Source organism: Herpailurus yagouaroundi, unplaced genomic scaffold (genome assembly GCF_014898765.1).
Source record: "Herpailurus yagouaroundi ecotype Mexico unplaced genomic scaffold, PumYag 142, whole genome shotgun sequence".
Classification (NCBI taxonomy): domain Eukaryota; kingdom Metazoa; phylum Chordata; class Mammalia; order Carnivora; family Felidae; genus Herpailurus; species Herpailurus yagouaroundi.
Window position 1 is genome coordinate 59,514,647 of NW_024412397.1, and position 26,668 is coordinate 59,541,314.

Here is a 26,668-nt window from a genome sequence, read left to right on the forward strand (position 1 = left end):
ATATCTCAAATTGCCTTAATCTGGAATGTTCATTTCAGAACGTGACCTCACTGAGAGAATGGGGATGGGCCAAGGCAGACGGTGTTCTAAGAAGAGTGTAGAAGGACAGACTTTGCCTGGTGCAGAAGAAGAACCCAACTGAAGAGGGTGTGGCCATGAAATGCAAAGGATTAATGGGGTTGATTTTTGTTGAGCCTTTGTTCTATGCCAGGCACTACACACAACGTTCTCTGTGTGTTTAATTCCCTCATTGATCCTGAGCAGTAAAGCATATGCTCAGTTCACAGATGGGGAAAACACCAGTCAAGGTGGTTGATGATTTCCCCAGGATCACACAGCTGGGTTGTGACAAAGCCATGACATGAACCTCAGTCTCCTTCTAAAGGACTTACTGTCCCACTCTCTAAATTGGCCCGGGCCTCAAAACCAATTATTTAAAAATAATAGACATTCGTTTTTTATAGTTCCAGAGGCTGAGAAATCCAGGATAAAGTGCCAGCTGAGTCAGTGTCTGGTGAGGACCCTCTTCCTCGTTGATAGACAAAAGTCAATTTTTTTCTTACTTTTTAAAAAAAATTTTTATTTACTTTTGAGACAGAGACCGAGTGCAAGTGTGGGAGGGTCAGAGAGAGAGAGACAGACAGACAGACAGAATCCGAAGCAGGCTCCAGGCTCTGAGCTGCCAGCACAGAGCCCGATGCAGTCGAATCCACAAACGGTGAGATCATGACCTGAGGTGAAGTCATATGCTTAACCTACTGAGTCACCCAGGTGCCCCCCAAAATCAATTCTAATAGCAACCTAAGAATCCAATGACCAAACCTTGTTGGTCCAGGCTCTGAGATGGTAGACTTCAAAATTAGGAGATAAGAAAACAGTCCGGCAATTTCTCGAAAAATTAAACATAGCATATCTTATGATCCAGTAAGTCTATTTCTAGATATATGCCTAAAAGTATTGAAAGCAAAGACTCAAACAGATGTTTGAGTACACCAATGTTCATATCAGGATTATTCACAATGGCCAAAAGTAGAAACAAACCCAAGTGCCCTTTAAAGGATGAACGGAAGGGCGCCTGTGTGGCTTGGTCAGTTGAGCGTCCGACTCTTGATTTCGGTTCAGGTTGTGATCCTAGGGTCGTAGGATCAAGTCCTGTGTCAAGCTCCTCACTGAGCACGGAACCTGCTTGAGATTCTCTCTCTCTCTCTGAGAGAAAGAGAGAAAGAAAGAAAGAAAGAAAGAAAGAAAGAAAGAAAGAAAGAAGAAAGAAAAAAGAAAATTGTTACATCTGTACAATGGAATATCATTCAGCCTTTAAAAAAGGAAATTCTGACACATGGGTGAACCTCAAGGCTGTTGTGCTAAGTGAAAGAGCCCAGTCAAAAAAGGACAAAAAGGACAAATACCGTATGATTCCACTTACTTGAGGTACTTTGAGTAGTTAAATGCATAGAGGCAGAAAATAAAATGGTGGCCACCAGGGGCTGTGGGGAGGAGAGAATGGGGAGTTATTTAATGGTTACCAAGTTTCAGTTTGGGATGATGACAAAGTCCCGTGGATGGAAGGTGGTGATGGTTGCATGGCATTGTGAATATGCTTAATGCCACTGTGCTTTGCGCTTAAAGATGGTTAAAATGGAAACTTCTATGGTATATGTATTCTGCCACAATTTTCGAAAACCTCACAAGGACAGCAATGTAGACTTGGACCTTAAATATCCTCTTTTATTCATGAGCTCAAAGCACTTTCCCTACATTCTGCTATGTGGTCACGAATTCACAATGTCAGCTGGTAAAAGAAGCCAGTCCGAAGAAGTAAATACAGTTTCTGATGGTGGAGCCAGGCAGTTTTAGCCATTAGGGAAATCAACTGGTCTTACCAACTAGTTTTGCAGAAGGGGAAACTGAATGCTGAAACAACTTGCCTGAGGCCGCACAACAAGGGAAGTCAGCCTTCAGGTGGCCCAGGGCACCTAAAGCCTTAGCTGTCCCACCGGGTTCTATCCTCTAGAGCAAACTGAAGAAACGGAGAGAAAGAAACAGATGGAATGGCGTGCCCATGTGCACATTCACTGGTCCGAAGGTAAAAGCATGGAAACAGCTGAGACATGAGATTCTAGTACAACTAAATGCTTTAAACCAGTTTATTTTTCTGAAAGATTCTAGAACCAGACGTTTATTTCTTCCCACAATTACTACGCATTGACCTTTTTCATCCTTGTATGTGCACAAGAAATGAGCCCATGTCCTAGCTATAAAGCGTCAAAACAAATTCCTGCTAAACAAGGGAAACAAAAATTCAAAGGAAATAAAACTCACTCTGTTTTTCATGCAGCAAATATTTGCTGGGCACCTAGTTGATGCCAGAGACTATGTCATCCCAGGGAATACAGCTGAGGACAAGCCATGCTGAGTCCCCACCCTCGTGAAGTGCTGCTCTCAAACAAATACATGGGATGTCACACTAAGGAAAGCTTGAACAGTTAAGTGATTGCTTGGGAAATTACACAAAATTACTGCCGAGCGTCGTAAAGGCTACGATCAGAAGTCTGGATAGCTGAGGAGCTGTTAGGATGGTCTGTCAGGGTTCAGAGAAGCAGAGCTGCTAAGAAACAAAGACACGGGTGGTGTTATGGGCTGAATATTCGTGTCCCCTCTAAATTCATACATTGAAACCTACCCCCAGTGTGATGATATCAGGAGATAGGAGCTTTGGGAGGTGGTGCGGTCATGAGATGGAGCCTTCATGAATGGGACTAGTGCCCTTATACAAGAGACCCGAGATCACTCCCTCTCCTGTCCACCCGGTGAGGACACCGTGAGAAGATGGTCATCACTGAGGAACAGGGCTCTCAGCAGACACCAAATCTGCCAGAGCCTTGGTCTTGGACTTCCCAGTCTCCAGAACCATGAGAATAAGTTTCTCTGTCCTCATGCAATTGTGGGAGCTGGCTAAGCATCTAAGCAGCTTCTGTCATGGTGTTGTTTTTACATCCGAGGTTGGAGCAGCTGGAGAGGGACCTGAAGCGGGGGAGATAAAGAAGGTTCGTTGGTGCCCCTGTCCTCGGTGTAGGAGTCAGGCACAAGCCAACCTCCTTTGTCATGGACAAAAACATGCATCTGGCCCAGGAGTGGGAGAAGCTGAGAGGGACTCAGGCCAGCCCCTGCCTCCGGTCGAAGAGGTGGAGCTGGCAGGCGTGAGACCATGTGTGTCGGCCCCAGAAGGGCTGTGGTTTCGTCTCCACCCTCCTCACCTCCTACAAGAGCCTCTTCTGTGGCTCATCATGACTGGACACTTACAGGGAAGGGAGTTCCAGGAGACGCAGTGCCTCTTGTCAAGCTGACAGATTTGAAAGCCACGACAGATGGCGACCTCCCTCGGACTGGGGGCTGGGGGAGGCTTCCAGGAGGAAATGACATTGAACGATGAGGCCCCAGGGATGGTGCGCGGTGGCCACACGGAGTGTAGAGAAAGTTCCACGAAGTGTCAGAACCACAGGAAGAAACAGACACTGTCTGAGAAAGCTTGCATTTTTAAAAGGAAATGGGAACCAAAGGGCAAAAGATGTGTTCCCAAAGGATAAACTTGTTCTAAACCAACAATGTAGCACTTTATCAAGCATCTGTAATGGTGAATCGAAGTCAATAAAATGGTGGACAAGCGACTTTCCCAACCTGTGGGGTGATTCACAACTTCCTCCTCATCCCTCCCGGCCATCCTTCCTACTCCCAGTCCTCCTCACTGCCTGGGAAATCGCAGGGTGGGGTCCCAATCACACAGATACCTTCACTTGTCTTTGCAGACCTTACCCAGGAGTGAGGGCAGTCATGGGATAGAAATCCCGCAGACTGGAGTCAGAGTTTCCCACATCATGTTGGTACGGGTGACCAAAATGCCAGTGGTGTACAAGAGCCTCTGAATCCTCTCTGTATGCAGTCAGAGCCCAGTGCCCCATCCCAGCAAGGCTACACCATGTGGGAGACCCTGGGTCAGCATCTAACTAACTAACTAACTTTCAAACTATGTGTCCTCCAGATTAGTCCATTTCCTTAAGGGAAACCCAATGTCCTGGGGAAAAAAGCAGGCTTCCTGTCTTTCCAACCCAGTACAGCATCTTTCGCAAAGATGATCATTCTTAGGAAAACCACCCTAACAGGGCTGATCTCAAGACTTGCTGCTTCCAGCCTGACCTGGGGACACTGGTGGTGACCTGGGCCTGGGGTGGGGGATGAGGGGGAGGCTGCAGAAAGGATGCACACGGTTCTAAGCAGAAAGGCAGCCCCAGGTGCCAGGTCTTCCCCCCCCCCCCATCATGAGATAGCAGGTCCTTGGTTCCCTACTATGTCAGGGGTCCCCAAGACCACCCCGAGGGTGATTCAATGGAAGGATTCAAAGAAATCAGAAAAGTTGGTCTACTCGTGGTTATGTCTTATTATAGTGAAAGGATACAGGTGACAGCAAAGGAAAAAGCCTCAGTGGCCCAGGAGAGTTCCAGGAGTAAGGTTCTCACTGTCTGTCCCCAGTAGAGCCCTACAGACAGGATTTTATTCTTCCAGGAACAAGATGTGATAATATATACCAAATACTGTCAATCAGGGACATTTACATGAGACTTGGGGTCCAGGGATTTTGTTGGGGTTGGTCATATAGGCATGGGGTACCCTCATGACTGACCTTAGCTATTCAGATTCCAGCCTTTCCAAGCTGATGCAGCATGGCCAAGGCCCCCACCATAAATCACACTGTGAGCACAGACATCCCAGGGGAATAAACCCTGACGCTCGTCAGGCAAGATAGTCCATGGGCTTAGAGTTATCTCTCAGGAACCAGTCAAGGGCTAGACCTTTCTCTGGAATGTGCAGACAACCCAAGGCTACTGGGTCAACCTCGTACTGTTCATCCACGCATTTTGTTCTGAGAGGGAAGTACCATGGTCTGGCGTGGGCAACACTAGTCAGGAGGCTTCATGTCGCTAACCCGTTGGCGACCTCAGGTTAAGACCTATGGAGTCTCAATGCCTTCGTTTCCCTACCTGTGAGATGATAGTAGTAATGCCCAGTCTGAATTTCCTGAAAGGTGCTACCAGAATCAAATGACACAGTGGCTAAGATCGCCACTGAGCCTCAGGTACTTGCCAATGTCAGGGTTAACAAGGTGTAGGAGTCAATTAGTACTCTAGGGATTTCTGCCTATTTAACAGCCATTTTATCTTCCCCTAACAATTACAAAATGCTTACCATGTGCCAGGTACAATATGAAGCGCTTATGTGGATTATCAGATTTAATCCTCAAATAATTCTCTGAGGATGGCACTGTTATGGTCCTCATCTGGGAGGACTGAGGTTCAGTAAGGTTACCTAAGGTCGCCTCTCTTCTTAAATAGCAGAGACAGCTTTTAAACTGAACAAAGATAACCAGAGCCAGAAAAACAAAGCTACGTTCGTTGCTTGCCAGACAGGGGAAAGCTGCTTGGCTCACCCAAAGGTGTGTTCAGTGACTCCCTCTAAGTTAAAAGGGAAAGCCTGGACGAGGGTACAAAGAAAAGGCTTTGGCGCTGAGGAGGTGGGATTCTGAAGGGTGTCATTTGATTGTCAGAGGAGAAAATCGTGAAACATTTGGAACTGTTCATCGCTCTGGTTTTGAGAACAAAAGTGCTGTTGTCCAACAGGTCCAAATGGGTTGTGCAATTAAGACTGAGCAGGCTCAGGTCGCGGCCGGTGAGTTTGTAGGCACCTGAGAATTGGGGACATCCTTCTCTACAGAACTGAGGTGTCTGTCTCCAGACATCCCCATATCTGACCACCTTTGTTCAGTATCAGCTGCCTTCCCGCCAGCTCCCAGCCGCTCCCAGCTAAACATGTCAGAGAATTTGGACTGCGTTTAGAATGCACAATTTGGGGGCGCCTGGGTGGCTCAGCCGGTTGAGCGTCCGACTTCGGCTCAGGTCATGATCTTGCGGTCCGTGAGTCCGAGCCCCGCGTCGGGCTCTGTGCTGACAGCTCGGAGCCTGGAGCCTGTTTCGGATTCTGTGTCTCCCTCTCTCTCTGACCCTCCCCATTCAAAAAAAAAAAGAATGCACAATTTGTCAGTTTTTAACAGTATCATTGTTTTTTGTGGGTTCTTTTTTAATGTTTATTTATTTTGAGAGGAGAGACAGAGCACACGTGAGCAGGGAGTATCAGAGAGAGAGGAGAAAGAGAGAGAATCCCAAGCAGGCTCCAAGCTGTCAGCACAGAGCCTGACGCGGGGCTCGATAGTGACCTGAGCGGAAATCAAGAGTCGGACGCTCAATCGACTGAGCCACCCAGGCTCCCTAACGGTATCATCGTTTTTAAGGAAAACCTCATTTTTATTAACACACACACACACACACACACACACACAGAAGTAAGTGCACTTGATTTCTTCTTCTACTCATCTGCTGTTTCCTGTCCTCCAAGATAAATCTAGAAGAGGAGACAACTGTTCGGTTGCTACAAATCATAGGAACACCGTGGTGCAAAATAGCTCCATAAAAGACTTCAGACATGATCTATGTGTTAAGGCAGAATTTAGAGGAAAGGAAAAAAACAATCTTGGCAAGAAGCAGCAGAAGGCTTTTACACAGAGGCACATCTGAAACTCTGAAAAGAAAGAGTGAGAGGAAAGGATACCCACCATGGGGAGCAAGGCAGGCATCCAGTGTCGCCCTGTGCTGACACAGACAGGGTCCTGCAGACCGGAAGGTCAGGAGCCAGGCCTCTAAAAGGAGCCGCGACCACAGAATCCACACACCCAGGAATATTTGGAAGGCGTCCAGGAGGTGGAGATCGCTATCAGGAAAAGAATCTGCTTTTGAGATGAGAGGGCTCAGAAGGGCCCCAAATGTCCAGGGAAAATAAGGATGGTTTCAAACAGTCCATTTGCAATAAGCCACTTTGGGGATTACCTGGAATGTTTAATAGTGGTAGTAGTAGTTTAATTCCAGAAAGATTAATGTGTCCTCAGAATAAGGATTGCTTACAAAAAATTGGGATAGAATTCTTTTTTTTTTTTTTCTTAAGTTTATTTATCTATTTTTGAGAGAGAGAGAGCACAAGCAGGGGAGGGGCAAAGAGAAAGGGAGACACAGAATCGAAAGCAGTTTGCAGGTTCTGAGCTGTCAGCACAGAGCCTGACCCGGGGCTCAAACTCATGAACCATGAGATGAACCTGAGCCGAAGTCGGATGCTCTACTGACTGAGACACCCAGGCGCCCCGGTATAGGATTCTAAATCTATTGTTCCTCACCCCTTCTCTGCCCCCATAGCCCGGCCTCCATTCATGGAAATGTTCACAAAGAGACCCTCTTTCATAGTCCAAAGAAGACCTACGTGCTGAGGAATTTGAGTTTCTGACTGAACGTAGCCTATTTTTCTTGCCCCCGTGACCTAGAACCTGGCCTTCTGGGAGGCGTTTCATCTTCTGTGACAGACGATGCCTGATCCAAGGGTAACAGCGCGCAGCCCTGCAATTCACTCCTGCCACTAACTGTCCCGAGTTAGCACAGACCCCAAAGGTAAAGGGCACAGTCTCCATCAACGTTGCCCTCACTTCAGATACCAGCTGCTAGTTTGGGGGTCTCAGGCCACTTGCACTTCTGACCAAGTGGCTATGAATTTGGGGTTCCCATGACCTCTAATAATTCACTAGAATGATTCTAGAGCTCAGAAAGTGCTATATTTATGATTATAGTTCTACTGTAAAAGATACAAATCAGGAATGGCCCCATGAGGAGACCCATAGGGGGAGGTTTGGAAGGGTCCTGAACCAGGAGTTCCACGCCCTCTCCCTGGGGAATCAAGACTCATCACCCTCCTAGTATATCAGTAATGCTCATCAACCTTGGGACAGCTTTGGGTATCCGGTGTTTGGTGGGGGGGAGGCAGATTTTATTACATAGGCAAGATTGAATCATTGCCCACATGAGTGAACTCAAACTTTAGTCCCCCACCCCAGAAGTGGGAAGGTCAGGCTGATACCACAACAGGCCCCATCCTGAGTAACCTCATTAGCATTAACTCAGGTGTGGTCCTTGGGTCCCACCATGAATAACAAAGATGCTCCTAGCATTCAGAAAATTCCAAGTTCAGAACCTGAGACAAAGAGCAGAAAAATGCTTTATTATACAGCACAATGACAACAACTGACATTAAATGAGGGTTTTCTAGGTGCTAGGCTCTGCGCTGAGTACTTTCTATACATCTCCTTTGATTCTTAAAATAATCGTATGTGCCCGATTTATTACTATCCCCATTTTACAGATGACAAACTAAGGCACGGAGATGGGAAGTAACTTGCTTAAATTTGCATAGCTAGTAAGCGGCAGAGCAGGGGTTTGGACTCATACTTGCCATCTGGGCTACTATGTCCCTCGAGAGCTGATTATAAAAAGAGAGAGGCCAAGAGAGTGGCCATCATCACCAGAGAAGAATTTGGATATAATGCAAAGACCCAGACTGACTTTGGATTCTTGGAGGAAAAATAACCTAGGCTTCGCACTTGAAAGAATTCAGTCTTGGGGTACCTGGGTGGCTCGGTTGAGTGTCCAACTCTTAATTTTGGCTCAGGTCATGCTCTCACAGTTTTCAGGATCAAGGTGACAGCACGGAGCCTGCTTGGGATTCTCTTTCCCTCTCTCTCTGCCCCTCCCCCACTTGCGCGTGTGCACTCTCGCTGTCTCTCAAAATAAATAAATAAACTTAAAAAAAAAAAAAGAATGAATTCAGTCTTCAGAGTCAGAAAAGCTGCTTTAAATTCCAGCTCTACCAACTACCAGTTGAGAAAGAAGCATTAAAATCTGATCTGAAACCTTCATCAATTAAACGGAGAGTCTAATAACGTTTACCTTACAAGTTTGGCCCGAGGAATAAAGGAGGCCATTTATTTGGAAGTGAAGACCTGTGGAAGGCTTTCTTTTTTCTTTTCCACTCAGTCTGTTCCTGGTCGTTCACCCACAGAATTTATCTTCTCTCCACCCGATCTATTTATTCTTTGTGCCTCACATGATACCCTCTCTGATTGCCTTGGATTACATTTTTGTTCCCTTAGCTCAATTATTTTTATACTGTTCACATGGACTATTACTTCAGCTGCAGAGAACAGCAGCTTTAAAAACATTTATTAAGCACATGATCATACATGGCGTCGCCCTTGAAACAGTCCAGGCCCGGGTGGCACGGTGGGAAAAGTCAGGGGCACGTAGTCAGTAGACTTGGGTCTGGTCCCACTTGCTTCCGAGTAGCTTGTCACCTTAGAAAAGACACTTAGCCTCTCTGAGTGTCAAACTACTCATTTATAAAGTATCACCAATAGTTGTGCCCTTCTTGCCAACCTCACTGGTGGTGGGGGTAGGGGCTTGTATGAGAAAATGTATGTGGAGTGTTTTGTTTTTGGTGTTTTTTTTAATTTTTTTAATGTTTATTTATTTTTGACAGAGAGAGAGAGAGACAGAGCATGAGTGGGGGAGGGACAGAGAGAGAGGGAGACACAGAATCCAAAGCAGGCTCCAGGCTCTGAGCTGTCAGCACAGGGCCCGACACGGGGCTCAAACCCACAGACTGCAAGATCATGACCTGAGCCAAAGTCTGACGCTCAACCGACTGAGCCACCCAGGCGCCCCAGTGTGGAGTCTTTTGAAACCAACAAACCTTTGTATAAATCAAGAGAATAATTATGTAAGACAGCAACTGGAGCAGACATTGAATCCCACATAAAAGGATGTACAAAAATCCTAGGACAATCCCATATAAGGAGCATACAGAAAAACGGCACAAGACATGCACGCAAATAAACGCATGTTCAAACCAAAGTCGGGTTCGTTTTTGGAAGGCAGTTGGCAGGGAGGGCTGGAGAAGAGGTAGATGAAAGCCACATACATGGCTCACTTCACCTCCTTAAAATTTCCAAACACCGTTTCCTCACAGGACATAAAAGAGATGAATTGAGTGTCTATACGTATATGTATATGTATATGTATATGTATATGTATATGTATATGTATATGTATTTAGAGATTTTACTTATATTTTTATTTTTTAGAGAGAGAGAGTATGAGTAGAGGAGAGGGGCAGAGGGAGGGAGAGAGAGAATCTTAAGCAATCTCCATGCTCAGTCCGGAGCCCGACTCAGGGCTCAATCCCACGATCCAGGGATCATTACCTGCGCTGAAATCAAGAGTCAGATGCTCAACTAACTGAGCCACCGAGGGGTCCCAAGAGTCTATAATAAAAAAAAAAAAAAAAAAAAAAAAAAAAAGGAGTTTTCGGTGACTCCTAAGTTGGTGCTAAAGTTGGGGTCAAATGCCTCATAAGAAACCTTGCTTTGGGGCGCCTGGGTGGCTCAGTCAGTTGAGCGTCCGACTTCGGCTCAGGTCATGATCTCGCAGTTCGTGGGTTCGAGCCCCACATCGGGCTCTGTGCTGACAGCTCGGAGCCTGGAGCCTGCTTCGGATTCTGTGTCTCCCCCTCTCTGACCCTTCCCCACTCATGCTCTGTCTCTCAAAGATGAATAAACGTTAAAAAAAATTTTTTTTTAAAGGAAATCTTGGGGCGCCTCGGTGGCACAGTCGGTTAAGCGTCCGACTTCAGCCAGGTCACGATCTCGCGGTCCGTGAGTTTGAACCCCGTGTCAGGCTCTGGGCTGATGGCTCAGAGCCTGGAGCCTGTTTCCGATTCTGTGTCTCCCTCTCTCTCTGCCCCTCCCCCGTTCATGCTCTGTCTCTCTCTGTCCCAAAAATAAATAAACATTGAAAAAAAAAATTTAAAGGAAATCTTGCTTTGATTAGTTTTGCTCATTCATTTAAACAATGTTTATTCAGTGTCCTTGGGTGGCAGGCACTTTTCTATACCATTAGGATATGCCAGCAAATGTAACTGACAAAACTCCCTGCCTTCGGAGGGCAGGTGCACTTTCACTGGGGGCTGGGGAAGAGGCAGGGAGACAGACCATATGCAGTAGACCCAGTGGACAAAGAAGCTGTGGAAAAAATGAGGACTTGGTCAATGCCACAGAGAAAAGGAAAGCACAACTTGAAGGGGATTAGAAGGGCAGGGTGGGGCAGCTGCCATGTCCAATCCTAGGGCCATCTTGAGCATGTGACTTAACCTCAACGGGTCCCCCCTGCCTTTTCCATGACTTAGAACGAACACCTGCCCCACAAGGTCACAGCCATGGTGGAATGCGGTCGTGCTGTTCACATACTCAGGACACAGGAACACCCACAGGGTTGTCATGGGCACCATTTTTTACTTGAGGTTTGCACACATGGTAAGGAGAAACCCATCTGCACAGGAAGAGAAAGTTAGTAACCAGGTGACTTATGGAGTTTCTGTTGTCTCTCCCACTGGTACCACTGAGCCTAATCTACTTTAAGTGGGAGCAAAGGACATTTTGATCCACGGTAATAGAAAAGGGTTTGAAAGAAGATCCCCTTGAGATGGAAAACATAGAGACTGACTCCTGTTCTTGGACTCCTATGCTGTGGAGGAGAGGAAATGAGGAGGGGAAGAGAGCACAGGAGCCCAGAGGGCAAGACGCGGAGGAGAATACCCGTAGCAGATGGAAGGGTGGAAGGCGTTGGCCCAGAGTATTAGCTGGCTTCCCGACTTTCTTTCAAATGCTCTGACCAAAGAGATGCTCAGCAATGGTTTGTTCAATGAAATGCCTCACACAGACCAAGTTTACGCCGCAAAATTGAGACTTCCAGTCACAGGGAAGGACTGAGAGAGCCTCGGTGAAGATCGAGGGCCCTGTTCAGTCTCGTGGACATTATGGGGAGGAGGAGAACCCGCTTACGTTGGAGAAATGAGTGGGGGCTACAGCCTGGGAGAAATAACGCGGAATTAATCATTCGTGTTTGGTCTGTGATGATCAAAAACAGAAACAACCTACCGGGCAGGCCAGTGTATACGTCACAACACCCCATCTGCCGTAGGCTACGTTGGTTTTCATTCCACAGCTTTTTAGGCTTAATGCTAACATGCTGGGTTTCTTTTTTTCAGTTCTCTGTTTACTTCTCACAGATATCATGGGGAACTCATCAATTGAACATTGGCATAGAAATACATTTCTATTTATTTGTATAACAAATTTTATACGTGCACTTCAACTGCGTCTCTAACAACTAGGCTTTTATGGCTTCCCTTGGTAACTTCCAGGCCTGCGAGGGGGATCAGATGTATCAGACGCCCTGGGAGGCACCAATTCCATGGGTCTGCAGCTGCTAAGGAACTACTGGGTGTAAATGCAAGCTTGTTCTAACTGCAGGTTACTGATGGCGGTGTGGTGGCTTCCCAGACGGCAATCCACTGGGTCAGGGGAGCCTCTCCAACTCGATCTGTAAGGCAACCGCTCCCCATCTTTTCAAGCATGGGACCCAACCCCGCCAGGCCTTCCTGCCTTTTCCAGAAAATGCAAAAGACTTGTCATCACATCAAAAAAACTTTGTGGGTCTCACGAATAGTACTTGCATCGTTTATTTTCAAATACTTATGGGCAAGAAGCTACGAGAAGTCTGGGAACAGTTTAAAGTTAATACGTGTTTCGTAGATTGCAGCAGGAGCCTCTTACATTGTGTTCAGCCTACAGACAGTGCTTGGTGGGCCTAGTGGCCACGTGATGAACTGTACAGATGTTTCAGACACAAGCTTTGTGGAAAACAACATGGGGATTATTTTAAAAGAACTAATGGCCGGGGGGGGAGATGGGGGGTGCCTGGGTGGCTCAGTCGGTTAAGCATCCGACTTCAGCTCAGGTCATGATCTCCCGGTTCGTGGGTTCGAGCCCCGCGTCGGGCTCTGTGCTGACAGCTCAGAGCCTGGAGCCTGCTTCGGATTCTGTACCTGTCTCTCTGCCCCTCCCCTGCTCGCTCTCTCGCTCTCTCGCTCTCTCTCTCTCTCTCTCTCTCAAAAATAGATAAACAGGGGCGCCTGGGTGGCGCAGTCGGTTAAGCATCCGACTTCAGCCAGGTCACGATCTCGCGGTCCGGGAGTTCGAGCCCCGCGTCAGGCTCTGGGCTGATGGCTCAGAGCCTGGAGCCTGTTTCCGATTCTGTGTCTCCCTCTCTCTCTGCCCCTCCCCCGTTCATGCTCTGTCTCTCTCTGTCCCAAAAATAAAATAAACGTTGGGGAAAAAAAAAAAAAAACCTTTAAAAAAAAACCAAAAAAACAAAAATAGATAAACATTTTAAAAAAATTTAAAGAACTAACAGAATACCATTTGCCAATAACCCAAAGCAGGGGAAAACCCTGGGACATATGGAAAACTCAAAATATCCAGCTGCAGTCAGATTCCGGCATTAACCCTGTCCTGGTGCCGATCCTGAGCTACTGTTTCCTGGTTGGGCTCTTTCCTTTGTGCCCCCAACCTGACCTGTCTCTCTACTTGGCCTGCAGGGACATTCATGCTGATGTGTTCACTGCAGAGGACACTCAGTTGCCTTGCATTTCTCAGTGTGCCGTTCTGAAAGTGTAGGTTTGCCATCCAACTTAGCAGAACAAGATGATCTCAACCGTCCTCACTCTGGCTTCCTCTCTGTTCCTGCACATCCAGATCCACAAAGCCGGGACTCGCAGGCAACGCCCACAGGGACAGGCCCTGGCGGCAAGAGGGAGAGGTTTATAAACCACAGGGCTTTAGACTTTGCGCGGCCTGGAAGATTCTCCTCCATCTTCAGTGGCCTCAGGGCTCATATCCTGTTCTCACTACGAATATGGGCAGCGTGTCGAAGCACCTGTCCCTGCTCATGAGCTTAACCCAGCCACGGAGTCAGAGTTTGGTCACCTCCTGCAGGCCGCCCTCCTTATAGGTAGGTGGCTGGCTCAGCCCTGGAGAGAGAGGGTCATCCTTGAGAAATGCGGGTACCATCATGAGGATCCGGGCCCCTGGCCACGTCTGACCGAGTTTCTGAGACGTCTACCGAGGAAAAAAAGGAGAATTCCGCTGAGAAGGGACCTAAAAAGTCAGGGGAAACCTTTCAGGGCCTAATTGGGAAAGCAGCTGGGTGGCAGCAGCGTGGCCACGAGGACCCTTCCACGGGCTTCGGCATCGCACGCTGGACGAAGGAAGGGGCTGCCGGTGGAAGGGAAAGAGGAATATATCAAGGGGTCTCAGGAGCAAGAAGACCGCTTTCCTCCCCCTCACTTTCTGTGCTGTCAGTCCTGGGATCCACGCCCGAGCATGATCCCAGATCCAGGGATGGGGATGAAGCAGGGGAGCGTTCCTGACTTCTCCGACTAAGTTCATTATTATTATTTGGCCAAACCAGCTTCTGGGAAGCGGTCTAATTAAAAGCAGAAAGAAGTTCAAAGCGGCAGCTGGTACAAAGCCCAGCTCCATCACCTACTAGCTGTTTGGCCCCGCAAGCCCCTGGACCTTTTCTCTCTTTTCTCACGAATTTAAGACCTAGAGTTTTATGAAGCTATCTCTGTTTTTGTTTTGAAGTATAATTAATATACCATGTTATGTCAGTTTCAGGTTTACAACACAGTGATGCAACAGTTCTATTCAACACTCAGTGCTGCCCGTTGATACGTGTTGCCACCACCGACAGAATGGGACAACCGTCCAACGTTATTATAATATTATTGACTGCATTCCTTACGCTGTACCTTTCCTCTCCGTGACTTATTTATTGCATAACTGGAAGTCCGTACCTCTTAACCCCCTGTGTCCATTTTACCCCTCCCCCCACCCCCCTTCTCTCTTCATTTCCCAATATCTTCACCTATAAAATGATAATCGCAGCAGTACCTCCTTATAGGGTCTTGACGGCAAATAGGTTTACAAGGAACTTGAGGTATAATTTTAGTGTAACTTGGGGCTACAGGTTAATAAATTTGATTCCAAATATAGCCCATATTAGGCCCCTCAGTAAATATGATTTCAGTGAATTAAGATCAAATACCAAATTCTCCAGGAGAGAGAGCTGGAAATGAATGTTCACGACTGATAAATTACGTGCAGGGTGAGGTTTTACAAGGGAATGCTGAGTTGAAATGGCACTGTGTCTTAACTAGAGGGAGATCTTCAGAAAAGAAAAAAATACGTGATTCTGTGGGAATGACCTTGGCATCAACATACCTGAATTCTATTCCTGATTCTATTAATTGACTCTATTAAGTGTCAATTCTATTAATTGTCAATTCTATTAATTAATTATAAATCAATTAATTCTATTAATTGACTCTGTGGCATTGAAAAAAAAAACCTACTTCATACGCACGGTGTTTTTGTAAACTGAAGAAGCTGGACCAGATCATGTCTAAGGTTCACGTCTACTCAGCAGAAGATTCAGTCTCTGGTACTTCTGCAAGAAAAGAAATTTGCAAAAATAAATAAATAAATAAGTAAATTAATTAATTGAAAAATTAAAAATTTAGAAAGAAAGAAAGAAAGAAAGAAAGAAAGAAAGAAAGAAAGGAAGGAAGAAAGAAAGAAAAGAAAAGCTAATTTGCTGAAGTGAAGCAAGTCAAACGTGGTTTTAAGGGGCGGAGGGGAGATCTGTGTTTTTATGGAGAAATATGCCAAATTCTCACCAGGATAAAAGTCATCATCATTGTGGGTCATGATTATCATTATCATCATCATTATCGCTATCATGTTATTTACTGCTGGCCAGATGCTGCACTAGGTGTAGGTTATACACATCATTTATTCAACCCCCTCAGTATTTCTTAGCATCTCACCAGATCCATTCAAGAAAGAGAAATTTATGTTCCCCCCAAAAAAGAATGGGATAATCTCCAATTATGTGACTAAAACCTATCATTCATTAGTGGTCTCCCACACACCAGATGCTTCACATACCTCTTCTCTAATCCCCACAACAACTCTGTAAAGTAGGTGATGCAGGTTCTGGGTTATTGTTCCGTTCCTGGTAACAAGTCACCACAAACTTAGAGGCTTCAATGGACACATTTCCACGGATAAAGAGTCCAGCGTGGCTTAGCGTGTCCTCTGCCCGGGGCCTCACAAGGCTGCAGTCACGATGTCAGCTGGGCTGTGATCTCATCTCCTCTAAAGTTCCCTCTGGTGGTTACACTAGGTCCCTACCGTTTTGCTGACCTTCTATGAGGGCCGCTCTCTGGTATGCGGTCTGCTCCACAACAAGGCAGTCTGCTTCCTCAAGGTCATGAGGAAAATTCTCCTGACTTCTGTCTCTGACCTCTAGACCCTCTTTTCAAGAGTGTGCCTGATTAAGTCAGGCCCACCCAGGATAATCTCCCTTTTATTAACTCAACATTGACTGACTTGGTACCTTGATTACTTCAGCAAAATCCCCTCACCTTTGCCATACAATGTAAGCTAATCAGGGGCCAATATCCCACCATACTGAAAGATCCCACCACACTTGGGGGAGGGGATTATCCGGGACGTGCATCCCAGGGACAGGAATTTGGGGGGCCATCCTGGAACCTTGCAGCAAGTTCTGTCTTAGAAGTCATCAGGTGCATATCTAATGATGCATGAGTAATAAGGAGCAAAATTGGTCTCATAGTCAAGTGTAAGAGTCCTGAACCCGAGCCCCTTCTTACATATCACACCCCTGTTCTAACAGCAAACTTCACATCCCCAGAATAAACATGTTACTGAGGTCATCTGGGGTAGCTGCAGTTCATAAAAATACTTTATGACATGTAAAATTCACCATGATCAAATCAAGTTCATGATTCTCGCGGGAGCCCCTCTCAGCACACATGTCAATCAATTCCAGGCCAAGCCATCAAACCCAATTACCCGGAAACCAGCTGACACAAACTATTAGGAAAGCCATGCGAAGCAAGAGAACAGCCTGCCTCACTTTGAGGCTCTTCTCCCTCTCTGTCTCTTCTCCTCACCGCCTTTGCTCAGGTGTCACATCATTGCTCATGAAGCTTCTGCACTTGGCCAGACTCCCACCTCGTCTTGTCCTGATCTTCCCTTTTTTGACCCCCTGCCCCACACAGATGGAGCCCTCAAGACACGTCTGTTGGACTAAACTCTTCTTCTCGCCTCCTAATAAACATACTTCAGACTCTCTCGATTTTCTCCCCTACAATTTCAAGTGTTTCGGAGCATTGGAATTAACTGATGTTACCTGGGTGTGTCCGTATAGACAAGTGCCTTTCGTGCAATGGCCTTGTCCGCAGCCAAGCGCGTGGAATATGTGTCTCCACGTTGGCTCCAAGCTTCCCTCCTTTCCCTTCCTCCTAGAGAGCAGAGGCTGAGGAGCTAACACCTATTGAACACCTACTGAATACGGCATACAGCATTCGTGCAGTTATTTATTACCTTTTAGAGCTGTCGATGCCCAGGCTCAGAGAGGTTGAATAACTTGTCTGAGTTCATGCCGCTGACCATGGTGCAGCTCAGAGCTGAACCCAGGCCGTGTGATGGTGAAGCCACAGTCTTTCCATACTTCACTGCTGAGCTGGGGCTTGCCTCCTCAAGTTGAGCGTAGTCTCCCAAACTTCGAACGGTGTTTAGACAGGTCTGAATTTTAAAGGGGCCTCGAAGTGTTCAAATAAAACCTCATCTAGGGGCGCCTGGGTGGCTCAGTCGGTTAAGCGCCCGACTTCGGCTCAGGTCATGATCTCACAGTTCGTGGGTTCAAGCTCCACGTCGGGCTCTGTGCTGACAGCTCGGAGCCCGGAGCCCGCTTCAGATTCTGTGTCTCCCTCTCTCTTTGCCTCTCCCCTGCTCGCCCTCCGTCTCTCTGTCTCTCAAAAATGAATAAACATGTTTAAAAAATTAAAAGCAAAAAACCTCATCTTAACAGATACGCGTTTCTCAAACGCATAGGTGGCAACCTAACCGATTGATGCCGTGTGTGAAGACTCAGTATTTCTATAGAGTTTACCGTACGTTTCTGCTCCTTAGCACCTACGCAGGCCTGAGACCTATTAGTCCATCAGGAAATGTTTGGAGACAAAAGGCAGGAAGGGACGAGGAGATGGGCACTTGGGGTGTTTGGTGGGGTGGTGGATGCATGCTGCAGGCGAGCAGAGCTCGGCCCAGGACCAGCCTGTCAGCGGGCCCGGCTAACGCGGGACGCGAACGTTCTCACTGCTTTTGCGTGCTTCTACCGCCCCCTAGCCACCGTGGGGAGAAAGACCCGTCACCGGGAAAATCCGTCATTCCTCCAGCGCAGCCCTGGTGAATTACTCTCAGTCCCCTGAGTTGACGGTCTTCGCTGCAGTGTAACTTCCGTGCGTTTTGCTTTTTCATTAGCAGCTTCCTTTAGTAGCTAATATTTAAAAACGGTATCACCAAGGATTGGCATAGCTTGTCTTCTCCGCCCCGAAGAATGCGATTTGTCAGTTCTTTCAAAGCCCTTTGCCGGTGGGAACTGTGCCTTGTTTGTCTCTGAGTCCCCAACTCCACCATGAAGGCTCCTGGGCGTATGTCCGTACACGCCTTGGCTTTAGGGCCAGGTCAGATGCTGTCTCCCCCACGAAGCTCACACAGCAATAGCTTCTGCTAATTCCCCATTCACTATGTGCCAGAGGCCTTATGAGCATTATTTCATGTATTCTCGTGATGGCCCTATGAGGTAGTAGGATTACCCTTGTCTCACAGTTGGGGAGATGGAGGTAGGATGAGGGCACCCAGTTAGTCCTCAGCAGAGCTGAGATTCAAACCCAGCTGGCCTCCTCCCCAGGCCTAGGACATCATCTCAACACGTGCCCTTGGAGTCCCCCAGCCAAAGTGGTATCTCCATCCTCTGTCACCACCCCTGCCTGTCTCCTTCGTGTCATTTTTACCTCCCCTCCCTGTACGTTGTATTTCTTCTTTCTCTAAACCAGAAACTCAAACCCCATGAGGGACACTGTCCCCCCCCCCCCCATGTCATCGTTGTGCACACAGACTCTCATGTGTGATACTCAGGAAAGGCGTGTGTTCCTCCACATAACTTACGAAAGTGCAACTCCTTCAGTTACTACAAGGTTGTTAGTTCTAAACTTTATTTATTTATTTTGAGAGAGAGAGATGGCACAAGCAGAGAAAGGAGCAGAGAGAGAGAGAGAGAGAGAGACAGAGAGAGAGAGAATCCCAAGCAGGCCCTGCACTGTCAGCGTGGAGCTCGAACCCCTGAACCACAAAATCATGACCTGAGCCAAAACCAAGAGTTGGACGCTTAACCGACTGAGCCTCTCAGGTGCCCCACAGTTGTTAGTTCTGAGTTCAGGTTTCCCAAGGAGAGACCTGAGGATGTGTGGCTTCAGAATAACTCACAGACCTTTAGTCGGTTATCCGCATGCACATAGGCTCTTGGGAGGGAGTGTGACGAATAAGGTGTTGCAAAGTGGGATTTATAATTGAGAGGCAACAGAGGGGAAGGGAGAGCTGCAGACGGTCAGAAAGCAGGCCCATCTGGGAACAGTGAGGCTTGGTTTACATTTTTTAGTAAACTAATCAGCAGAGGGGAGAACAAAGAGGTCAGGCTGGGAGCCCTATGCTTCTAGAAGCATCCAAGAAAGCAATTCTCAAAACTCTTGGGAGTTGGACTGCAGTAAGTGACAGGCTGGCTGTGTGACATGTCCAGAGTCCTCCCCCCACCTCCCCCCTGCTTGCTTCCCTGATCAGATTCCTCTACAGGGAGGTGAGCACTGTCCGATCATCACTTGCCAGGACTGAACCAGATGGAAGGCGGGCCATTCTTCAGCGCAGGAAAGCAGCACAGGGTTCTGGAAGAAAGGATCCTGACCCATAGGTTATTTGAGGGAGTGTAGAATAAGGGGGTTGTGGGGGCGCCTGCGTGGCTCAATCAGTTAAGTGTCTGACTTTGGCTCAGGTCATGATCTCACAGTCTGTGGGTTCGAGCCCCGCATCGGACTCTGTGCTGACAGCTCAGAGCCTGGAGCCTGCTTCGGATTCTGTGTCTCCCTCATTCTCTGCCCCTCCCCCCCTTCTCTCTCTCTCTCTCTCTCTCTCTCTCTCTCTCTTTCTCTCAGAAATAAATAAAACATAAAAAAAAAGAGTAAGGGGGTTGTTCGAAAGCAGAATTTGGAGTAATGGGTAGCAAATTAAGAGTCGGTGGGAGAAAGAAAAAAAAAAACAGGTGCACACAGAGGTTGAGTTCACATTGAACAACCATGTGGGGGCGGATACGGGCCAATCTGCAGATGATGCTGCAGTCTCGAAGGCCATGCCATGCCAGGCACGAGCCCTTCACCCCTCGGACTCTGAGGAGGACCAGGGGGCCCTGGAGAGGTACCCAATGGGAAGTGGGCACTTCGGGGCTCGGGCATTGGCTGCTGACCAGTACAAGGAAATGCAGTCTTTTATCAACCACTGCTCTCATCATCTCATTGAATACCTGCACTGAGAATAGGGAAGAGGAAGAGAATTTGAATATCTGGGATCGTTAACGGACCCGGAAGCCAATGAAAAGGGAAATTAGCAGGTGCCTGGTGGAGCTGCCCTTCAGGTCAGATCAGGCTCCCTGTGGCCCCATCATGGTGGGTCTGGCAGCCCCTGTGGTCTTAGCTGTTGACCCTCCCCACCCCAGGGAGGTGGCCCTGGCAGGAGCCCCGGCCAGCTGGCTGAGTGGCAGCCCCATTCGCCAAGGCAGGGAAACCGGCTGGTCAGTTGGGCCAAAGCCCAGAGTGATGCTGATCTTGGCAGTCTCTCGTGCCCTCTCACCGCTGCCCACAGCCCACAGGTGGCTCTTCTCCACGTGCCAGAGTCAAAAACAAAATCCCTGCCAGCTGAGAAACAACAACAGAGCCATTTGCCTCTGGGCTTCTCGAAATGTGCAATTCAGATCACACCCCCCCTCCCTAGAATTTTTGTTTAGAAGATCCGGAATTTCTGACTTTCCAAGAAGGAGCCCAGCACCCACGCCTTTGTGGAAAATAACAGGAATAAACGTCCTCAGAGCCAGTCCCTCAATGTCTACAGGTTCCAAGAAGTTGCAAGACCATCATCACCGCCCTCCACGTTTGGCAACTGTTCCCACAGCATCCTGAGTACATTTTCGTGGCTGTTTCTAATTACTCCCTGCACTTGGGGAGTTCATTTGCATCACAGTTTTGCTTTGGGCCATCGAAAGCTATTTCCGTCTTCCCATATGTGTTTGGCTACCACTAATTGGGGAAAGTTATTTTTAGTATTTCCTTGTCTTTCCATCTTTGCAGATCTGCCCTATTTAGGGGGAAAAAAATCTAGAAAAGAGTAATTTTTCCCCCCTAAGGAATACCAGAGATGCTTTTAAAGTTCTACAAGTAAACTTTTCATGTTCAGTGTAGAAGTCAGTAAAGGGGAACAAGAATCCCAAATCCTGGATTTTATCCTCTACTATCTGTGCTGCCATAGAAAGAAAACGAAGGATTCTTTTCCTCCTTCAAGACCCAGGTTGGTGTCACCACCTCTGGTAGGTCCTATAGCTCCCCCATCCCACTCCTGCTTCAGGTCGACCCATGGTCCCCAGAATTCCACAACCCCACTAGAACTATACCTTGCTAGGCTTTTGTACATTTCAGATACTACTTTGCACCCCCGAAGACCTCTGTCAAATTAACATATCTTTTAAAAAACTAAACATGAAGGATTCAAAACTACTTCTACCTAATCTATACCAAAAGCACCTTCTTTTTATTAACTAGCAATTTGAAAAGCAGCTGCAGAATGATTTTAGCGCCTGAATTTAAAACAATCTCAGCACACAAATATTTGTTTATCGATACCAAAATTAAATGGTATTTTCTTATCCTTTGGTTTGGTATTTTGTTTCTAACTATCATTTATCAAAAATAATTTTAAAAAGCAGCTCTTGAAGCAATAGAAACATAAATCTTTGACTTATTTTGGTCAAGGTAGACCTGGTAGTGTCACTCAGAAACCGATTATATTGAAACAGTTTAATTTTTTCTGTTCTTCGTTACTCAGAGACTCATAATTAGGACTTCTTTCAAATTTGTGAGCAGAGAGCTTCATAAAAAAAAAAAAAAAAAAAAAAACGAATTTGAAAGTAATTAACTTACCACACACCTATTAGAATGGCTCAAGATCCAGGACACTGACAACGCCAGCTGCTGGCGGAGATGTGGAGCAACAGGAACTCTCGTTCATTGCTGGTGGGAATGCAAAATGGCACGGCCGCTTTGGAAAACGGTTTGGGATTTCTTACAGAACTAAACAGACTCTTACCATAGGATTCAGCAATAGCACTCCTTGGTGTTTACTCGAGGAGTTGAAAACGTATGTCCACACACAAACCTGCAGATGGATGTTTATAGCAACAGCATTCGTAATTATCAAACTTAGTCACTTTTTGCCCATTATCATGTTGCAAATACCTCTCCCAGTTTGCCTGCAAGTATATAGATACCTTTGTGCGGGGGGCATAGAGATGCAGTGCCTGTAACCCTTTCAAGGGAGGGCTTGTATCAGCTGTCAGAAGAGAATCCCCAGTTTCTTCTTGCCTCAGTTGCCAAGAGCTGACTTGCCCAAGAACATGCTCTTCCTGGCGGACCCATATCTGTTGACCTGTTGTGGTAGGAGACAAAGGTCCAGCTATTTCAGCCCGACATGGGACCACTCTGACAGGCCATTTCTGTTCCAGAGCCCTCCAGAGGATTCCCATTGTTGGCCTGCATTGTAAATTGATCTTTCCCTTGAAGAAACCCCTCTTCCTTCACCGCCTTCCTGCAGATCTTAATCTCCAAAAAATACCATGCACGTCAAACTCCATCTTGGCATCTGTTGCTAGAAAACCCAACCTATGACATCTTGGAAGTTAACTGTGTAATTAACAGCTGACAAGGTCACCTGGGTGGCTCATCAGTTAAGCATCTGACTCTTGATCTCAGCTCAGGTCTTAGTTCTCAGGGTTGTGAATTCAAGCCCCATGTTGGGCTCCATGCTGGATGTGAAGCCTACTTTTTAAAATGTTTTAAAAATTAAAAAAATTAGGGGCGCCTGGGTGGCGCAGTCGGTTAAGCGTCCGACTTCAGCCAGGTCACGATCTCGCGGTCCGGGAGTTCGAGCCCCGCGTCAGGCTCTGGGCTGATGGCTCGGAGCCTGGAGCCTGTTTCCGATTCTGTGTCTCCCTCTTTCTCTGCCCCTCCCCTGTTCATGCTCTGTCTCTCTCTGTCCCCCCAAAAATAAATAATAAAAATGTTGAAAAAATTAAAAAAAAATAATAATAATAAAAAAAATTTAAAAAATTAAGAGTTGACATAATATACACCTTTACATATAAATACACTATCCTGGAAAATAGTGTGTTTTTTTAATCATAGAAGAAACTGGTTCTTTTATAGAATGATTGTTGGCATGAAAGATTCAAAAGTTGAGCACCATACCTGAAACGAATATGACACAGTATGTTAACTATACTGGAATTTTTTTTTAAAGATCTTAATTCGCTGACATGAGAAAACTAGAGTGATACAGTTAGGACAGTGATTATATTGCTTTTCAAACATTGGCCCTTGTCAAGAAATCAGAATAGCATTTCATTTTTTAGTTTTAATGATCTCAAATAGGATAATAATACATTATGACTCGATTTGTAAGCCTACTTTTGGAAGGATATATAAATTATCTTTGTGGACTTGTGTAGGACCAAAATGTAATAAATGATGTAAGTCAATCTGGAAAACAAAACAGGTTGAGTACCAAAAACAAAACCAAAAAACACTTGAGTATCAAAAAACACAGCATTTTTCTAACAGCCATTATGCAAGTCTACCGTCTACATTACGTTCCTCCAAATAAAATCTATCCCTTTATTTGGGGTTATAGTCCTTATTATTCGCTGCCCCCTTTATCTTGCTTTATTTTTCATTATAGCATTTTATTTGAATATCATTAATGTCTATATCTACCTCCCCAGCACCTGGAATGGAACATGACATTCAATAAATATTGGCTGGAAAGGTAATTGGACAGATGAATAAATGAATTAGTGACTTAGGGCCAAAAGCAGATGAAACATATCTAGACCAATAATATATTTGGCCTCCCTCTTTAGGAAAATGAAGCATACAGGGTATTATCTTCCTTTATATAAAATTGCCCCAAATATTCATTGCACATGCGCAGATGTTTCCACTCTGGAAACCATTTTTCTTTGCTCCCTTCTTTCTCCCAGCCTCACCCCTTTGATGCAGGCTGTCCGATTGTCTAGCTTCAGGGGAGCTCACAAGAAGATTGTATTCAGGGGATCAGGAATGGTAACAGATGGCTGGATGCCCTCATTTTGCAGATGCCTCTGTATCTGTGCTGCTTAAAAGCATTTTAACTAGCATAGGGTGAGACATGTATTATCTTTGGTTGCAGCCCAAGTTTCTAGAATCCCAGATTAGTGCCCAGTGCCCTAAACCTCATAGCTGCTAATCCTCTGTGACAGCTCTTGTGCACCTGTTGACGTCAAGGGCTTTCAGACTTCAGTGAATTCTGCTTCATTATATCTTTTTTTTTAATTTTTTAATGTTTATTTATTATTGAGACAGAGAGACACAGAGCATGAGCAGGGAAGGGTCAGAGAAAGAGGGAGACACAGAATCCAAAGCAGGCTCCAGGCTCTGAGCTGTCAGCAGAGAGCCCGATGCAGGGCTCAAACTCACAAACCGCAAGATCATGACCTGAGCCAAAGTCGGACGCTTAACCGACTGAGCCACCCAGGCACCCCCCCCCCCCAACCATCTGTTTCATTATATCTTGTATGGGATTGGCTTTTCCCCAACATTAGCTCTTTGGCTAATGAGCTGGCTTGTATTTTTGTTAGACTATTTAAAGACAAGTGAATAAACTTGGAGAGGGTAAGGAAAGGTGATACAGGAGACCTGAGATTGAGCTAGGACTTTTGCCATCCACCCTAGTCATCAAAAACACTCATTAACCTTCTTATTGTTCTGTGACAGGATGATGGAGACACACAGGTGGAGTTAGAGATTCAGTCCAGGGGGAACAGTGGACTCTCCAATTCTTTTGTGGAAAGAGCTGACTGAAGAATATAAGAGAAGTGCACAGAACCTTATAAAAGCACAGTCTGTATTCATATTCAAGTTCACGTACAGCATTTTTGTTACTTCTGGCTATGATTAGAAGGACTTTAAGGCCATAATTTTCCGACAGCTTTCCATGAAAGGAATGGATGTTTGTTATGCTAAGTCTGTAAGCAGTAGAATCTTTCTTAGTTTCTGAAAGAACCTTTTCCAGTTTAAGTAATTTTCACAGGAGGAAATGTTGTCTTTTCCTTTTTTTTTTTTTTTCCTCTGAAGGAACTGATCAGAACAAACTGAGGAGACCCCAGATGTTGAAATCAACAGAACGTTAGGTTGCGTGGAATCAGATTTCTTAAAACACAGTCCTACCCGGGTTGCTGAACATGGGAGCTGGGAAATCCATTAGCTCTTGGCCTTTTTCCTATTTTTGTAATTATTGTTATCTCTTCCTCTATTGTGAAGTGTCTATTATGTAAATCCCATTGGGAGTGGCTTTTCCATCATGATCAGCTCCTGGCTGCTGTCAGTACTGAGTCCCCTGGAGACTTCACTGAGAGTCTACCCAGAAAAGAAAGGAAATGTGAGTTGGAGGTTTGTTAGCATGTGCAGTCTCATTGTAGCTATGCTTTGCCAAAACATTTCGGGATGCTTTTGACCTATGAAATCACCTCAGAGAAAATATGCAAGGTTTGGTGTATATTCCTTCCTTTTTTATGGAAACATGGCGGTCACGTTTTTATGGCCACAGGGGGAAGAAAGACTTTCTTCTAGTGGAATTATTTTTGTTGGGTTTGTAATTTTAAGGTCATTGATGGGGGCGTGGGGGGGGGAATCCATTTGCCCAAAGAAGGCGAGTAGAGCGAAGAACCTGATAGATCTTCTCAAAAAGAATTAGATCGAATGTAAAATTATAATCATGAAAAATGTGACCATTGATCCACTGATAATCTTTATAAGCTCAGATTTAAAATGTGTCAATTAGGAAACAGAGAAGTAGTACGGTATAAAATAGCGTAAGCTTTGAAATTAAAGGATTGTTACTGGCCATTAAAGGGAACTAGTGAAGAAGGGCCTTCCAGAATTACGATTTTTGGTCAATATAATGGACTAAGTGAACGTGGAAGAGATTCACCGCCCTCTCCCACCATCTTTCTCTAAAAATATGTAATCCCCTGGAGAATAGACTTAAATGGGTAGCCCACCCTACATGATTTAGGGAACTGGTCCAAAACTGGTCCAATATATAAAGGAAACCAAAGCCAGAGTGGTAATTAAGAGCAGAAGCAGCATGGCCTGGGGGTATCAGACCCACATGAATGTCTTATCAACTGGAAGTTGAAGTTTTAACACATTTACTGGGACAGGAGAGTTTGTTCCAAGACCATGGGGAAAGCACAGTCTTGAATAATGCCAGGAATCTCAAATTTTCATTTCTTTCATGAACTGATGAGTAGAAAAACTCCTCCTACTTGCTTTAAGAAGAAACAAGATTGCCACCTACTCTGGTCCTTGGGCCAAAAGAGCCGCCCACAATGTATGAAAATAGACGTGTGAGGTCTGAATTTATAATCTGGATATGGTAAGACAACCCTCATGCTAAGAAATTAATCTAAAAATTCTGAAGTGGGTGAAACCACCAGAAACACATAGAAGGGCCCTGTAAATCTCTTCTATAGAGACATTTCTTTACCCCTTGTGATGAACTGAAATATGG

The 26,668-nt window shown here is 46.0% G+C and overlaps 2 long non-coding RNA genes across 12 annotated transcripts in view; both read right to left on the reverse strand.

The window, feature by feature from the left end:
- The window catches only part of LOC121033179 (uncharacterized), a 132,145-nt gene that overhangs the window by 19,322 nt on the left and 86,155 nt on the right, over window positions 1-26,668 (reverse strand). Inside the window, exons 4-7 of one of the 11 annotated variants that reach the window (XR_005791754.1) lie at window positions 22,332-22,489; window positions 22,151-22,219; window positions 15,243-15,326; window positions 13,192-14,089 (exon numbers count right to left, since the gene is read on the reverse strand). This is a non-coding gene — a long non-coding RNA (uncharacterized LOC121033179). The other 10 variants (XR_005791746.1, XR_005791752.1, XR_005791747.1 and 7 more) reach the window with 10 other exon arrangements.
- Window positions 2,131-3,532, reverse strand: LOC121033181 (uncharacterized). Its single transcript, XR_005791756.1, has 2 exons — window positions 3,301-3,532; window positions 2,131-3,021 (listed from the first exon to the last, which is right to left on the reverse strand). It is a non-coding gene; the product is annotated as an uncharacterized LOC121033181 (long non-coding RNA).